Raw genomic sequence first — 12,687 nt, forward strand, 5'->3', positions numbered from 1 at the left:
AAATTGTCTCAATGTTTACATCTAGTTAGAGTTTTTTCCATTTAACTCTGTGACTTGATGAGGATTGCGAACAAGAAGTGAACATTTCCTTAACTAAACCAAATGGTGTTCATGCAAAATCACACTACGCTGCAAGCAGGATTCGAACCTGCGCAGGGAAACCCCATTGGATTTCGAGTCCAACGCCTTAACCACTCGGCCATCGCAGCTGCATGAGTATGATGTCACTGTTGTCGTATACGAGCCATACTCTGCTCATGTCAGGCCGAGACCAAAAAATAAAGTAACAGAAGGACGGGGCACGTACCAGCAGTGCCCTGTTGTCCTCACTTATTTTGCATGCTTTCATACAGTTAATAAAAATAGCAACATGCATCACTCAAAGTGAGTGAAAGGGCACAGATGAGTGGTAATCAATCATTGCGCATTTCTATCCTCGTTTCCCTATATTACGGCGGTGGCATCGGGCCCTTAAGTGTACTCAGAAAGAGTCCAATAGCTTAAACAAGACACGCTTCATAAAAAAAAGTACTCTTTTCATGACTTGTCTAGATCAGGCAGGACAGGTCCAGACTAAGAACCCTTCCGAGGCACCTGCTCTCTAAAACACTTCCTGGGTGTGGAAATTGTCTCAATGTTTACATCTAGTTTGAGTTTTTGCCGTTTAACTCTGTGACTTGATGAGGATTGCGTAACAAGAAGTAAACATTTACTTAACTAAACCAAATGGTGTTCATGCAAAATCTCATGACGCTGCAAGCAGGATTCGAACCTACGCAGGGAAACCCCATTGGATTTCAAGTCCAACGCCTTAACCACTCGGCCATCGCAGCTGCGTGAGTATGATGTCACAGTTGTCGTATACGAGCCATGCACTACTCACGTCAGGCCGAGACATAAAAAATAAAGTAACAGAAGGACGGGGCACGTACCAGCAGTGCCCTGTTGTCCTCACTTATTTTGCATGCTTTCAGACAATTAATAAAAATAGCAATACGCATCACTCAAAGTGAGTGACAGGGCACCGATGAGCGGTAATCAATCACTGCACATTTCTATCCTCGTTTCCCTATATTACGGCGGTGGCAACGGGCCCTTAAGTGTACTCAGAAAGAGTCCAAAAGCTTAAACAAGACACGCTTCATAAAAAAAAGTACTCTTTTCATGACTTGTCTAGATCAGGCAGGACAGGTCCAGACTACAAACCCTTCCGAGCCACCTGCTCTCTATAACACTTCCTAGGTGTGGAAATTGTTTCAATGTTTACATCTAGTTTGAGTTTTTGTCATTTAACTCTGTGACTTGATGAGGATTGCGTAACGAGAAGTGAACATTTCCTTAACTAAACCAAATGGTGTTCATGCAAAATCACACTACGCTGCAAGCAGGATTCGAACCTGCGCAGTGAAACCCCATTGGATTTCGAGTCCAACGCCTTAACCACTCGGCCATCGCAGCTGCATGAGTATAATGTCACTGTTGTCGTATACGAGCCATGCTCTGCTCATGTCAGGCGGAGACCAAAAAAATAAAGTAACGGAAGGACGGGGCACGTACCAGCAGTGCCCTGTTGTCCTCACTTATTTTGCATGCTTTCATACAATTAATAAAAATAGCAACATGCATCACTCAAAGTGAGTGAAAGGGCACAGATGAGTGGTAATCAATCACTGCATGTTTCTACCCACTTTTCGCTATATTACGGCGGTGGTAACAGGCCCTTAAGTGTACTAAGAAAGAGTCCAAAAGCCTAAACAAGACATGCATCATAAAAAAAAAGTACTCTTTTCATGACTTGTCTAGATCAGGCAGGACAGGTCCAGACTACAAACCCTTCTGAGCCACCAGCTCTCTAAAACACTTCCTGGGTGTGGAAATTGTCTCAATGTTTACATCTAGTTTGAGTTTTTTCCATTTAACTCTGTAACTTGATGAGGATTGCGAACAAGAAGTGAACATTTCCTTAACTAAACCAAATGGTGTTCATGCAACATCACACTACGCTGCAAGCAGGATTCGAACCTGCGCAGGGAAACCCCATTGGATTTCGAGTCCAACACCTTAACCACTCGGCCATCGCAGCTGCATGAGTATGATGTCACTGTTGTCGTATACGAGCCATACTCTGCTCATGTCAGGCCGAGACCAAAAAATAAAGTAACAGAAGGACGGGGCACGTACCAGCAGTGCCCTGTTGTCCTCACTTATTTTGCATGCTTTCATACAATTAATAAAAATAGCAACATGCATCACTCAAAGTAAGTGAAAAGGCACAGATGAGTGGTAATCAATCATTGCGCATTTCTACCCTCTTTTCCCTATATTGCGGCGGTGGTAACGGGCCCTTAAGTGTACTAAGAAAGAGTCCAAAAGCCTAAACAAGACACGCTTCATAAAAAAAGTAATTACTCTTTTCATGACTTGTCTAGATCATGCAGGACAGGTCCAGACTACGAACCCTTCCGAGCCTCCTGCTCTCTAAAACACTTCCTGGGTGTGGAAATTGTCTCAATGTTTACATCTAGTATGAGTTTTTGCAGTTTAACTCTGTGACTTGATGAGGATTGCGTAATGAGAAGTGAACATTTACTTAACTAAACCAAATTGTGTTCATGCAAAATCTCATGCTGCTGCAAGCAGGATTCAAACCTACGCGGAGAAACCCCATTGGATTTCAAGTCCAACGCCTTAACCACTCGGCCATCGCAGCTGCGTGAGTATGATGTCACTGTTGTCGTATACGAGCCATGCGCTACTCATGTCAGGTCGAGACCTAAAAAATAAAGTAACGGAAGGACGGGGCACATACCAGCAGTGCCCTGTTGTCCTCACTTATTTCGCATACTTTCATACAATTAATAAAAATAGCAATATGCATCACTCAAAATGAGTGACAGGGCACAGATGAGCGGTAATCAATCACTGCACATTTCTACCCTTGTTTCTATATATTACGGCGGTGGCAACGGGCCCTTAAGTGTACTCAGAAAGAGTCCAAAAGCCTAAACAAGACACGCTTCATAAAAAAAATTACTCATTTCGTAACTTGTCTAGATCAGGCAGGATAGGTCCAGACTACAAACCCTTCCGAGCCACCTGCTCTCTAAAACACTTCCTAGGTGTGGAAATTGTTTTAATGTTTACATCTAGTTTGAGTTTTTTCCATTTAACTCTGTGACTTGATGAGGATTGCGAACAAGAAGTGAACATTTCCTTAACTAAACCAAATGGTGTTCATGCAAAATCACACTACGCTGCAAGCAGGATTCGAACCTGCGCAGGGAAACCCCATTGGATTTCGAGTCCAACGCCTTAACCACTCGGCCATCGCAGCTGCATGCGTATGATGTCACTGTTGTCGTATACGAGCCATACTCTGCTCATGTCAGGCCGAGACCAAAAAATAAAGTAACAGAAGGACGGGGCACGTACCAGCAGTGCCCTGTTGTCCTCACTTATTTTGCATGCTTTCATACAATTAATAAAAATAGCAACATGCATCACTCAAAGTGAGTGAAAGGGCACAGATGAGTGGTAATCAATCATTGCGCATTTCTACCCTCTTTTCCCTATATTACAGCGGTGGTAACGGGCCCTTAAGTGTACTAAGAAAGAGTCCAAAAGCCTAAACAAGACACGCTTCATAAAAAAATAATTACTCTTTTCATGACTTGTCTAGATCATGCAGGACAGGTCCAGACTACGAACCCTTCCGAGGCACCTGCTCTCTAAAACACTTCCTGGGTGTGGAAATTGTCTCAATGTTTACATCTAGTTTGAGTTTTTGCCGTTTAACTCTGTGACTTGATGAGGATTGCGTAACAAGAAGTAAACATTTACTTAACTAAACCAAATGGTGTTCATGCAAAATCTCATGATGCTGCAAGCAGGATTCGAACCTACGCGGGGAAACCCCATTGGATTTCAAGTCCAACGCCTTAACCACTCGGCCATCGCAGCTGCGTGAGTATGATGTCACAGTTGTCGTATCCGAGCCATGCACTACTCACGTCAGGCCGAGACATAAAAAATAAAGTAACAGAAGGACGGGGCACGTACCAGCAGTGCCCTGTTGTCCTCACTTATTTTGCATGCTTTCAGACAATTAATAAAAATAGCAATACGCATCACTCAAAGTGAGTGACAGGGCACCGATGAGCGGTAATCAATCACTGCACATTTCTATCCTCGTTTCCCTATATTACGGCGGTGGCAACGGGCCCTTAAGTGTACTCAGAATGAGTCCAAAAGCTTAAACAAGACACGCTTCATAAAAAAAAGTACTCTTTTCATGACTTGTCTAGATCAGGCAGGACAGGTCCAGACTACGAACCCTTCCGAGCCACCTGCTCTCTAAAACACTTCCTGAGTGTGGAAATTGTCTCAATGTTTACATCAAGTTTGAGTTTTTGCAGTTTAACTCTGTGACTTGATGAGGATTGCGTAATGAGAAGTGAACATTTACTTAACTAAACCAAATGGTGTTCATGCAAAATCTCATGCCGCTGCAAGCAGGATTCAAACCTACGCAGGGAAACCCCATTGGATTTCAAGTCCAACGCCTTAACCACTCGGCCATCGCAGCTGCGTGAGTATGATGTCACTGTTGTCGTATACGAACCATGCGCTACTCATGTCAGGTCGAGACCTAAAAAATAAAGTAACGGAAGGACGGGGCACATACCAGCAGTGCCCTGTTGTCCTCACTTATTTCGCATACTTTCATACAATTAATAAAAATAGCAATATGCATCACTCAAAATGAGTGACAGGGCACAGATGAGCGGTAATCAACCACTGCACATTTCTACCCTCGTTTCCATATATTACGGCGGTGGCAACGGGCCCTTAAGTGTACTCAGAAAGAGTCCAAAAGCCTAAACAAGACACGCTTCATAAAAAAAATTACTAATTTCTCAACTTGTCTAGATCAGGCAGGATAGGTCCAGACTACAAACCCTTCCGAGCCACCTGCTCTCTAAAACACTTCCTAGGTGTGGAAATTGTTTCAATGTTTACATCTAGTTTGAGTTTTTGCCATTTAACTCTGTGACTTGATGAGGATTGCGTAACGAGAAGTGAACATTTGCTTAACTAAACCAAATGGTGTTCATGCAAAATCACACTACGCTGCAAGCAGGATTCGAACCTGCGCAGGGAAACCAGATTGGATTTCGAGTCCAACGCCTTAACCACTCAGCCATCGCAGCAGCATGAGTATGATGTCACTGTTGTCGTATAGGAGCCATACGCTGCTCACGTCAGGCCGAGACTTAAAAATTAAAGTAACGGCAGGACGGGGCACGTACCAGCAGTGCCCTGTATCCCCCACTTATTTTGAATGCTTTCATACAATTAATAAAATTAGCAACAAGCATCACTCAAAGTGAATGACAGGGCACAGATGAGCGGTAATCAATCACTGCGCATTTCTACCCTCTTTTCCCTATATTACGGCGGTGGTAACGGGCCCTTAAGTGTACTAAGAAAGAGTCCAAAAGCCTAAACAAGACCCGCTTCATAAAAAAATATAATTACTCTTTTCGTGACTTGTCTAGATCATGCAGGACAGGTCCAGACAACGAACCCTTCCGAGCCACCTGCTCTTTAAAACACTTCCTGGGTGTGGAAATTGTCTCAATGTTTACATCTAGTTTGAGTTTTTGCAGTTTAACTCTGTGACTTGATGAGGATTGCGTAATGAGAAGTGAACATTTACTTAACTTAACCAAATGGTGTTCATGCAAAATCTCATGCCGCTGCAAGCAGGATTCGAACCTACATGGGGAAACCCCATTGGATTTCAAGTCCAATGCCTTAACCACTCGGCCATCGCAGCTGCGTGAGTATGATGTCACTGTTGTCGTATACGAGCCATGCGCTACTCATGTCAGGTCGAGACCTAAAAAATAAAGTAACGGAAGGACAGGGCACATACCAGCAGTGCCCTGTTGTCCTCACTTATTTCGCATACTTTCATACAATTAATAAAAATAGCAATATGCATTACTCAAAATGAGTGACAGGGCACAGATGAGCGGTAATCAATCACTGCACATTTCTACCCTCGTTTCCATATATTACAGCGGTGGCAACGGGCCCTTAAGTGTACTCAGAAAGAGTCCAAAAGCCTAAACAAGACACGCTTCATAAAAAAATATTACTCATTTCGTAACTTGTCTAGATCAGGCAGGATAGGTCCAGACTACAAACCCTTCCGAGCCACCTGCTCTCTAAAACACTTCCTAGGTGTGGAAATTGTTTCAATGTTTACATCTAGTTTGAGTTTTTGCCATTTAACTCTGTGACTTGATGAGGATTGCGTAACGAGAAGTGAACAGTTCCTTAACTAAACCAAATGGTGTTCATGCAAAATCACACTACGCTGCAAGCTGGATTCGAACCTGCGCAGGGAAACCCCATTGGATCTCGAGTCCAACACCTTAACCACTCGGCCATCGCAGCTGCATGAGTATGATGTCACTGTTGTCATATACGAGCCATGCTCTGCTCATGTCAGGCCGAGACCAAAAAAATAAAGTAATGGAAGGACGGGGCACGTACCAGCAGTGCCCTGTTGTCCTCACTTATTTTGCATGCTTTCATACAATTAATAAAAATAGCAACATGCATCACTCAAAGTGAGTGAAAGGGCACAGATGAGTGGTAATCAATCACTGCATGTTTCTACCCACTTTTCCCTATATTACGGCGGTGGTAACGGGCCCTTAAGTGTACTAAGAAAGAGTCCAAAAGCCTAAACAAGACATGCTTCATAAAAAAAAGTACTCTTTTCATGACTTGTCTAGATCAGGCAGGACAGGTCCAGACTATTAACCCTTCCGAGCCACCAGCTCTCTAAAACACTTCCTGGGTGTGGAAATTGTCTCAATGTGTACATCTAGTTTGAGTTTTTCCATTTAACTCTGTGACTTGATGAGGATTGCGTAACGAGAAGTGAACATTTACTTAACTAAACTAAATGGTGTTCATGCAAAATCACACTACGCTGCAAGCAGGATTCGAACCTGCACAGGGAAACCAGATTGGATTTCGAGTCCAACACCTTAACCACTCAGCCATCGCAGCTGCATGAATATAATGTCACTGTTGTCGTATACGAGCCATACGCTGCTCACATCAGGCCGAGACCTAAAAATTAAAGTAACGGCAGGACGGGGCACGTACCAGCAGTGCTCTGTATCCCCTGTTGCGTGTTTATCTAGGTTCCTGATCGATACTGTGACCTTATGCCCCTATTCGGCTATAAATCCATTTATTCCCTATATTGGCATAACCGTTCAAGTGCGATTTTCTGAAAAGTCATCTCTGGCCTCACACGAACAGAGCCACATTCCAGCATAGTTCCCTCTGCCACTTCCTTTGCGACCAATTAGTGCAATGACAGAGCAGTAGTCACTATCTGATATTCCTAGATAACACTCCGAGTTCTTCAACAAGATAAAAACTCAGCAAACCTGGAAATCCCCGCTTGCTATGTTTTGATAAGTAATAGAACTCTAATGAGCAACTGATAACTATCACTTCCTAGTGACATCTTTAATTGACGTCTTATGTCCAGCAAACTTGCGTCAAACCCGGCACCTGTCAGGTATAAATATTACCAATGTTGCCTTAAGCAATGCCTGTTGTACGAGCTACTGAAGCCAGCTGCCTGCACGACCCCGTGTTGGTAAATCTAGCACTCTGTCGCTGCAGCCTGCTATCCTGTGGTGGTGAAGCTGCTGATACCATTATCGCCGCTAAAGCGCGACCTATGGTGCAGTACGCTTAAGGAGCTGAACAGCCGTCCCTCTGCGAAGACATCCAGCAGATTCCAGCTGCCCGCGGACGCTGTCCCCCCTCCTTCCTCGACGCGCTGAAGAGACCCACGGCGTTTCCGGTTTACCCTCGCGGGTGACTGGGATATCGAGAGAGACCCCTGAAGGAGATACCAATCCTCCATCATTCTATTCAGAGGTATGGTGTTGACTAAACCCTTAGACGAGAATTCTTGAAACAAACCTTGGCAAAACCAACTTAACTTAAAGCTACTTACTTACTCCCCTTTCACGTGTTAGGCTTAGGTCAGGCACACTGGGGTAGGCGTAGTTAGAAGCACCAGTTGAGTATGTTAGCCTAATGTATATATGACTGTATATATGTTTTATTACTTTTAAACCATTGTATGGCTAAGAAACCATATCAATGCTTTTACAGTTCTATTTCGCAATACTTATCTTACTGTACGTACTTTTTATAATAACAATTATTGCAATTGTGGCAATTCATTTCTCTTGTACGAGAAGAAAGACTGTTCAATAAATGTTAACCCTTTATTGACAAACGCCTGTCTCTCTATTCTCTACATCTCGTGAAAGTAAACTGCACTAGACTGACTGAGTGAAATACATGTCTATTGTTTCACACGACCCTAGAGATTGACTCTTGATCTGAGGAGCAAAGTTGTCATGTTGCACGGTTGTTGGAAAACTGAATCCCTTCTTGTCTGTGCCAAGGAAGCTGATCACTTCCTATGCAGAGAAGAAAGTTTCCAGTGACCTCTGAGCTAGTTGGTAACACAACCCAATTAAGTTTAGCATAGTCAGTGGAGGCCTGGAATATCCGCAGTTCCACGTCGATACTACTGTTTATGTTATTCCAATGCGCAGGGCCTAGTGGGAAACTAGGACCTACACTACATGGCGCCCAACGTTTGGTAAGGCGATAAACTAACGCAAGACTTTTAGAGTAACTCAGTCGTGCATATTTCACACCCCTTTCTCCCGTAAATACTCCAATAGACGTCTTGAGTGTGTGAAAGGTTAAAATCCGCCCGACCTTAGTAGGAAGAGATTCCTATGTAAAGCTCTGGTTTATTCAACGTTGAAGGATACAGTGTTCCAAAATATTGTGCACCTAATCTTTGTCTCCTTGGAGACCTACTCTGCAAAGCCTGCATTTTTAAAATGACAGACAGTGAAGAAGAAAGGGAAGCAGTTAGACTAGCTTCCATACTAATAGAGGAGGACTCAAGTCTCCTACAGACAGACCCGGATGCTATAATCATCCCGGTCCAATTAAGAAAATCTATAACTTCAAAACTTATAGTAAACGGACTGACACCTCAGGGTGGTACAGTAATTTTCGTGATAGAGGCTCACGAGTATCGGCAGACAGAGGTATTCTATTCATGGATAAACTTTCCAGCGGTAAACGCTATAACAAAAGAGTTTCACTATTACAAAATAGAGAAACCTCCGGAAGAGTACGCTCCTTTCGAGGAGATTGAAATTCCTCTTAAATTTCAAGAGCACCTGCTCTGGTTTAATGGCGCCCTAAAACACAATGATCACATAACCAGGCTCGGTCCACTAGGTAGACCAGGAGCCACGTGGCCGGTTCTAGCCAGTTACACACCACATCCTGACATTGCAAAAATGTCTAAGGAAGAGCTGTTAGTACAGCTAAAAACATTAATAAAAATACATAGGCAATTAGTCCAATATGTAATGCGGACTGCAACAGTCCAGCCAGCTGTTAATACACCACAGCTGACCCCTCATCAGGGGAACACAAATAAAATTACACCACAGAACATACAGTCATGTCTTGGTAAAACACCCGTAAAACGGGAACAAATTCCTTTCTGGTTAGCCCAGAAAATCACTCAAATAGAGGCAGTATTTCCTGATACTACCCCTATTGAGAAACACAGAATCTTGACCATCTGCCTTCCTATGGGAATCGCACCACACGTGGAGGACTGCGACACTTGGGGTACAGTCTTTGCTTCCATTTACACAAAAACACACGGTGTTCCGTCTATGGCGGTAATACCAGAAGTGCTAAAACAGATTCAAAATGAATTCGGTCCAGAGCCCGCTTTAAATCTAGGTATGAAATTACTGAAAGACTTCAAGCAGGTCACGGCTATATTATTAGCCAACATTAGAGGAGAAGCAGCATCTGTGGCGATTCGCCAGAAGTTGAAGGAAACAGATATAAAAGATCCTGTTGAGCTTGCAAAAATCATAGAAAAATGCTATGAAGAATTAGGTAGAGACAGCTTGGGTGGAAAACCAGTAAAGCCCCAACTGCTCGAAAATCCTGAAAAATGATTTATTAAAAATAATTCAAACACTCCTAAAAAGAGCTGGGATGGAAATAAACAATCCACTCCCAAGGAAAAAGTTTTCCAGTCCAGAGGAAGGTCTCCTCGACGGAGGGAAAGAACTCCGACTCGAGAACGCCAGTCTCCCCAGCGGGAGCCCTCTGAGAAAAGATATAACCTTAGAAATAGGGATAATATAAAAAAACCTGATAGATATCAAAGTATTGATACACGTCCCTCTCGATCTCTTCCACAGAATTCGGAAAGAAGAGGACGGTCAGACCCAGGAGAGCACACCAAGTCCAAAGACAAGGAACCTGCTCAAAATAAGAATTCTCAATTTCAGAAAAAGAAGGTAGCCAGTATTAGAGTAATCAACCATGCCGAGAATACTGAGGACCCAGTTGAAAAACGGGGAGTGGGCATTGACAATGTTGGACAGTGCAGCAGAAATCAGTATAGCGCGCAAGATCTTGATGAGTCATCTGGAGACAGTGGACACGAATGAATACATTCAGGTTGAAACTGCCGACGCCAGACTTAGCGAGCCCCATAAAATATACGAAATAACATTGCGTATAGAGGGTGATAAGACTAGGAAAATTAAGGGTCTATTTTGGGATAAGCTCTCAAAAGGCTATGATATTCTGTTAGCTGAAAAAGATTGCCCCCCAGAGTTTGTCAGGGAGTGCCCTCGTGGCGAAGAAGTGATTATGCCTGCCTTCTCGAATCACATACCGATTCACAAAAAATATACATATGCAAGGAAATGGGCAGTGGCCCAGGCACCTGCATTATATAAAAATCATGTAGGATGGGATGAGGATTCACCGCCTCACAAAATCCAATTAAAAAGTGAACCAACTGCCCAACGGCAGTATCCCATAAAGCAAGAAGCTAAAAAACAAGTCAGGGAGATCTTAGATCAACTTGAGTACCAAGGGGTGATTGAAACATGCACCTCTCAAATGAACAATCCTTTGTTTCCTGTCTCCAAGCCAGACAATTCATATTGTCTAGTTTTGGACTACAGACATCTTAATACATGTTGCAAAACTTTTGCAGTACAAAACTCGCATAGTGCAGCCCTAATGAATAATATAGTTAGGAAAAAATATAAAACGACATTAGACATTTCTAATGGTTTCTTTTGTCAAAACATTGCACCAGAAAGCAGATATTTGACCGCTTTCTCCGCATTTGGGTCGCAGAAAAAATTCTGTCGACTCCCACAGGGGTTCAAGAACAGCCCAGGACTATTCTCAGCTAGGGTAACAGAGTTACTACAAATCTATGATGATGAAGCATTATCTTACGTAGATGATATTTATCTCACAGACGACGACTTGGATACTCACTTGAAAAGAGTGAACACCATTATACTTGGGTTCGCAGCAGAGGGTTACAAATTCAACTTTAAAAAGTCCCGAATTGCCCATCTGACAGTACTGTTTTTAGGGTATGAATTATCAAGTGAAGGGAAAAGCCTAGCGGACAACTTCTTAGAGAAGTGCGCTGTACTCCAAGCTCCAAAAACGCTGAAGAATTTACAATCCATTCTAGGTTTTCTGAATTTCGGAAGAACTTACATACTAAATTACGCAGAGAGGGTTAAACCTCTCTACGAACTAATTAAACCTGATTTTAAACAAATCAATTGGACTCAAAAACACACAGAAATTTTGAGATCACTGCAAACAGACATGTTAGCAAAAACAAAATTAGATACACGTGACAACACACGTGATCTTGTAATCCGAGTCATCCCAGGAAGATGCGGATTCACGTACCTAACCTCTAATGAGGGAGAAAAGGTACCAATTTCAATTAAATCTCACTTGTACACACAAGTAGAAAAAACATTCAGTCACACAGAAAGAACTGTGAACGCAGTGCAAATCACATTAGCAAATGAACGAGAACTAGCACACGGCAAACGGATTAATATCCTTACAGCGGAATCCGCCTTCGAGGCGCTATTCAGCCCAGTAAACCTGCCTACAGTGTCACTGGATCCGAAGTGGATACAGTGTATAGATTCTCTAGGAGCGGAAGACGTGAAATACTATTTCGCCCCGCAATTTGAAGAACTGAATGATTTAGAATATGAAGAAGAATATCCTCTGCCAATCGAAATTCTACTTCTCCCACAATACGCCTGTATAATCTATACAGATAGCTTTGTACAGCATTTCAACGTAGAGAGCAAATCCTACAATGCAGCGTGTGCGATTATAAAAGGTCGTTGGCTGTGCGGTAAATTCAGACCGAAAGTAACAAAAACTGAATCTGTAAGAAACTGTTCGGTTCAGAGAACTGAAATCAGATCTTTAAAGATGGCGCTCGAAAATGCAGAACGTGAATTCCCGACACTTATAGTGTGCGATTCTCATTTTTGCGTCAACTCTTACAACAATAAGCTGCAGAGTTGGATCGAAAACGACTACAAAGATGACACAGGTGCCACAATAAAGCATAAATTGCTCTGGAACGAGGTAGCTCTTTTATACAAAGAACTACAAAAGTCTCACGTGATTCACGCACAGAGTCTTCAGCGTGATGGCGTTCACGTT

At 42.9% G+C, this 12,687-nt stretch overlaps 12 non-coding genes across 12 annotated transcripts; all 12 read right to left on the reverse strand.

Annotated features, from left to right (window-relative positions):
- Nucleotides 1–127: 127 nt before the first annotated feature.
- TRNAS-CGA (transfer RNA serine (anticodon CGA)) lies at nt 128–209 on the reverse strand. The gene has a single exon. It is a non-coding gene; the product is annotated as a tRNA-Ser (tRNA).
- Nucleotides 210–751: 542 nt separating this feature from the next.
- TRNAS-UGA (transfer RNA serine (anticodon UGA)) lies at nt 752–833 on the reverse strand. Its single transcript has one exon. It is a non-coding gene; the product is annotated as a tRNA-Ser (tRNA).
- A 543-nt stretch (nt 834–1,376) lies between these two features.
- Nucleotides 1,377–1,458, reverse strand: TRNAS-CGA (transfer RNA serine (anticodon CGA)). Its single transcript has one exon. It is a non-coding gene; the product is annotated as a tRNA-Ser (tRNA).
- A 543-nt stretch (nt 1,459–2,001) lies between these two features.
- Nucleotides 2,002–2,083, reverse strand: TRNAS-CGA (transfer RNA serine (anticodon CGA)). The gene has a single exon. It is a non-coding gene; the product is annotated as a tRNA-Ser (tRNA).
- Nucleotides 2,084–2,628: 545 nt separating this feature from the next.
- On the reverse strand, nt 2,629–2,710 carry TRNAS-UGA (transfer RNA serine (anticodon UGA)). Its single transcript has one exon. It is a non-coding gene; the product is annotated as a tRNA-Ser (tRNA).
- Nucleotides 2,711–3,252: 542 nt separating this feature from the next.
- Nucleotides 3,253–3,334, reverse strand: TRNAS-CGA (transfer RNA serine (anticodon CGA)). Its single transcript has one exon. It is a non-coding gene; the product is annotated as a tRNA-Ser (tRNA).
- A 544-nt stretch (nt 3,335–3,878) lies between these two features.
- TRNAS-UGA (transfer RNA serine (anticodon UGA)) lies at nt 3,879–3,960 on the reverse strand. Its single transcript has one exon. It is a non-coding gene; the product is annotated as a tRNA-Ser (tRNA).
- A 543-nt stretch (nt 3,961–4,503) lies between these two features.
- TRNAS-UGA (transfer RNA serine (anticodon UGA)) lies at nt 4,504–4,585 on the reverse strand. The gene has a single exon. It is a non-coding gene; the product is annotated as a tRNA-Ser (tRNA).
- A 543-nt stretch (nt 4,586–5,128) lies between these two features.
- TRNAS-CGA (transfer RNA serine (anticodon CGA)) lies at nt 5,129–5,210 on the reverse strand. The gene has a single exon. It is a non-coding gene; the product is annotated as a tRNA-Ser (tRNA).
- A 547-nt stretch (nt 5,211–5,757) lies between these two features.
- TRNAS-UGA (transfer RNA serine (anticodon UGA)) lies at nt 5,758–5,839 on the reverse strand. Its single transcript has one exon. It is a non-coding gene; the product is annotated as a tRNA-Ser (tRNA).
- A 544-nt stretch (nt 5,840–6,383) lies between these two features.
- Nucleotides 6,384–6,465, reverse strand: TRNAS-CGA (transfer RNA serine (anticodon CGA)). Its single transcript has one exon. It is a non-coding gene; the product is annotated as a tRNA-Ser (tRNA).
- Nucleotides 6,466–7,007: 542 nt separating this feature from the next.
- TRNAS-CGA (transfer RNA serine (anticodon CGA)) lies at nt 7,008–7,089 on the reverse strand. The gene has a single exon. It is a non-coding gene; the product is annotated as a tRNA-Ser (tRNA).
- Between the last annotated feature and the right edge of the window lie 5,598 nt (nt 7,090–12,687).

The sequence above is a fragment of the Lissotriton vulgaris genome, chromosome 11 (assembly GCF_964263255.1).
Source record: "Lissotriton vulgaris chromosome 11, aLisVul1.2, whole genome shotgun sequence".
NCBI lineage: Eukaryota > Metazoa > Chordata > Amphibia > Caudata > Salamandridae > Lissotriton > Lissotriton vulgaris.